Source organism: Cavia porcellus, unplaced genomic scaffold (genome assembly GCF_034190915.1).
Source record: "Cavia porcellus strain 051 isolate PalLab524CR breed Dunkin Hartley unplaced genomic scaffold, mCavPor4.1 scaffold_15, whole genome shotgun sequence".
NCBI classification, from domain to species: domain Eukaryota; kingdom Metazoa; phylum Chordata; class Mammalia; order Rodentia; family Caviidae; genus Cavia; species Cavia porcellus.
The window spans coordinates 70,246,212-70,250,346 of NW_026947498.1; the positions used below are offsets into that span (position 1 = coordinate 70,246,212).

Consider the following 4,135-nt stretch of genomic DNA (forward strand, 5'->3'; position numbering starts at 1 on the left):
GAAGCCTTCTATGGGACTCAGCTCTCACTCAGGCCTTATAATTCCTTCTTCTTGTTTCATTAAGCATAAAATTAGAAAGAACCAAATCCTGACATATTCTACGCAGCATGGAGAAAACAAGCCAAGAAATAAAAACCACCCCAAAAGAAATCTCAAGACAAGCAGACACACGTGGGCAGGAGCTCATCATGTGGCAAAGTTGTCAGCCAGGTTCCAGCACAAGAATTCTAGACCCTGGAACCAAGCAGCCCCGCCCTCAGCTCTCTCATGGGACAGTGCCTGTCCTCTCTTCCCCTCATCGTGGCGGCTTACCCCTATCACTCCAGTCCCTGAATTTCCTGCCATCATTTAACCCTCTTAATTCAGTCTGCAGCAAAGAATTTGGAAACTGTGTGTTGTCCCTTGTTCCTAATTACTTCATACGTGTTAGCTGCTTCCCCACACAGGTGCCAAGAATTCTGTTTTATAATCCTCCACAGAGCTAGCTGAACAGTAGATACCAAATTATGTTTGTTGGCTGATTTACACATCATTCTATAGACACAGAGGCCACTATGCAATAGTAATAACTATTCCTTGTTTTATGGCCCTGTTGTGTTCATTTATTTATTCAATTTTTATAGCCAGCTTTATGGTCAGAGCAGAAAACTGAAGTCAGTTCACACAAGTTCGATACCAGGCCCAAGAACACGGGGCCTATACATGAAAAGGATGGCTCTGAGCCCAAGACTAGCACCAGCTATCCTGTGCTGCCCCCTGCCACGATCTGAATAACAGTGGCTCTGTAACAGAAACTCTTGATCTCTGAGAACAAAACAGATCAACACATCCTCATCTATGAAGGCCTGAAATTGATAGTGGTTGGCCCCTCAAAGACTATGAGAAATATGTTGTAAGGGCTGGATGAAGAAATCAGATGTGAAGCCCAGAGCCAGGAAGAAACCTCAAGAAGTGTACCTGAAAGAAGAGGAAATCCTCCCATATCCTCTTCTTTTGTCCCCAAGGGACTCCCTGTCCCCAGAGGGCTTAGCACTCCAGACTCAAGGGGAGAGAATGGAACAGGGTGGGCAGAGGAGGGGGAGGGGAGACAGAAGAGCCAACTGTGGGGGATGGGATGACACTGGGAAATTTGGGGAGCTGAATCTACACAGAAGTTCCCAAACTCTCAGACACCCAGGGACAGGGAACAGGAGGGCCATCAAAAGAAGGTCCTGTGAATATCCGGAAGTCCAGCTTCCCCAATACCCCAACTTCAAACAAGGAGTGATTCTTGCGGGCCCTGCTCTGCCCCAGGCTAGATGAGCTGGCTGCCCCAGTTAACTGTGCATCCCGAGTACATGTGCGGAGACAGAAGGGATGTGCCTGCCCACCTGTGGCAAAAATGCCAAGGTCCAGCCATCCTCGGCGTGTTCTAAGAGCTGTATTTGCTCAACCTGCCAGCTTCCAACTACCAGGAGCATCTGCAGCCAACACTCAAGAAGGAAAAAGGATGGTGGTCTGCAGAGTAGCAGCCGACAAGCTCACAGGGCAGGTGCTGGCCAGCATTTCACCCCTGCTCACCTGTGGGACAGGAGGCTGGAGGAGAGAAGGAATGGCTGGGTGCTCACAGCTGTGACACTGCTCTATCTGTGCTCAGGGTTACTCCTCATGGTCCCCTGATTCTACACCTCACCACGATCTCCAAAAGAAACCCCAGAATAAGGATCTGAATACAGGCTTTCCGGGCCAGTGGCCATGCCTCGTGTCCTCTGCAGGGACCCTTCATTTTATGAATGACAATGACTCAACACTCAATCTGAGCAAGGACAATATCTCCAATTGGGAAGAAGGGTTACTGCTCTCTAAATTTGCCACATTTGCAGAAAGCATAAGACACAAACCCTGTAAGAGTGCACAGTCTCCCAATCTGTGTATGTTGGTTTCAGTTGAGCAAGACGGCTGGCCTTACAAGTGGCCTTTGTGAATATTTCCAGAATATCACAAACATGGGACACCACACTCATGCTGCTCATCTCATAGTTTTAGGAAAAAAAGTTCAGGTGTCATTTCCACAGGGAGTGAGTCCACAGTGACACCAGTACATTGACACTCTTAACCTCCAAGACTGGAAACCTCCCCAGTCTCCCCCAGGACACTCCGTAACCATAGGCCCAGCAAAGCCTCAGTCTCCTCTGCACCACCCAAGCCAGTGGCCTCCTCCCAACTCCTCCCCATCCACAGGGTGACCAGAATTCCTGCCTGAGATGACTGCACAGTATCCTGTTCCAGCTGCAGGCAGGCCTCCTGGACCTCGCCAGCGAGATCTGGGCCTAGTTTGCTCCATACCTGATCATTAAGATCTGGCTCCTATGGCAACGGTCTCCACCAAATGGCCCAGCAAACCTCAGACAAAGCACAACTCCCAGGCACCAGCTGTCCTGCTCCTCAGCTGGCCAGTTACCACTACCACACAGAAGAAGCTGAACAAATTTTTCACCAGGGGTCAGTTTTCCAGGCTCACCACTAGTGGTGTATAAAGACCAGTGTCTTTTCAGGCCACCAGGACTGATGGACAGCCCGGTCCATTCTGGTGAGAAGCTCCTGTGCATGTCCCCAAAGTACCCACCACCTGACTCAGTATCAAGCTTCCAACTACTCCCAGGCTCTTACCTGCCCTGCCTCCACATTCTAGGCCTGCCCTGAGGCCAGGGGAGAAAGAGATGACCTCTCCCTAGGCAGAGGAGGGTGGGCACATTCCATGCTGGTCTAGCGCACTGTGGTGTAAGGACCGCAGTCCCTGCAGTTCCAGGGACAGGCAGAGACTAAGGCAGAGACCACAGAAGAAATAAACTGACAGAGGTCAAGAATTTATGAGAAAGAAACAACACAGCAGAAACAAAACTCACAGAAACAAAAATGATTCTGTTGGAACCCAAAGTGCCTTTTAGTATACCAATAAAATTACCAGAACCATCCAGACTTGCTCCGCAGACTTACACTGTGGACAGGATACTGCGGACTTGTGTGGACGTGTTGCCCTAAATGTCCTCTCAAACCCCCATTTGGAAACAGCTTCGGGACAAATTATGCATTCTGACAAAAAGGATGACAGCAGGCCTTGGAAGGAAGAAGCAGTTCTAGAATTCGGAAGGGTAGGGGTAAAAAGGGCTGGCGAAAACCAGTGCCCTGAGCCTGCGCCAACTCACTGCCGGGCGCAGGGTGAGGGGGATTTACCCACCCCAACCCACTCCCTGGATCACAACAGCCAATTTTATGCCCATAGGTCCCAGTGGAGCTGGGTATTCCTTCGGCAGACCCGTGATACAGAAGCCCCCGCCCCGCGCCCTTCACACCCCAACACTGAAAAATGCCTGCAAACTCTCTTCCCGGACAGCACATCTTCATCTGCAACACCACTACCTAGCAACCCCGACCTTTGGGTCTCCAGGGGCTTACACCCTACACTCGGGAAGGGCTCCACCTCCACCAGAAGGGCGCGGGTTTCTTTGGAATCAGTTCACCCAAAACTTTGCAAACTCAGTGGCCCGTGAAGCGGGTCCTCCACAAAGGCACCCAGCTAACGCCAAAGAGGCAGAGCAGGGCTCGAGCTCGGGCTGGCTGCACCGCGCCCCGCAAAGTAGCCTCCGGGATCGCACCCCCGCAGCGGGGCGCACCTCCCGGCGGCGCTGGGCGCGGACCTGTGCGAGCACCCCGCGTCCTCCTGCAGGGGGCGGAGGCCGGGAGCCGAACCCGAGGCACCCGCTTCGGAGGATTCCCACAGAGGTGGCCGGCGCCCACCCCACGCGCCTCAGCTCCCCAGGAAGCCCGGCTGCCCGCACGCCCGGGCTCGCCGCCAGGGCCCCGCACGGCAGGCAGGACAAAGCTCACTCACCGCCCGGCCGCGGCGGCAGGCGCGGGCTCGGCGCTGGCGGGGCTCGGGCTGAGGACGGGCGGCGCCGCGAGCCGGCGGGCGGGCGCAGACGGCGGAGGCGCGGAGCGGGAGGCCCCGCGCGGCGAGCCGGCAGCCGGTGGCCGAGCGCCAAGCCGAGTCCCGAGTGGAGGCGAGCAGCGCGCCCAGGCCTCAGGGGTCCGGACTCCGACTGCCGCCGCGGCAAGGGGCACGCGCTGATTTGCATGTCATTTGCATGGCGCTCCG

At 54.4% G+C, this 4,135-nt stretch overlaps 1 protein-coding gene across 1 annotated transcript in view; it reads right to left on the reverse strand.

The window, feature by feature from the left end:
* Nucleotides 1-4,048, reverse strand: part of Mylk (myosin light chain kinase) — a 274,928-nt gene extending 270,880 nt beyond the window's left edge. Inside the window, exon 1 of the mRNA XM_063225097.1 lies at nucleotides 3,872-4,048. The gene's annotated coding sequence lies outside the window, so the exon portion shown is untranslated. The remainder of the gene's footprint in view (nucleotides 1-3,871) is intronic.
* Between the last annotated feature and the right edge of the window lie 87 nt (nucleotides 4,049-4,135).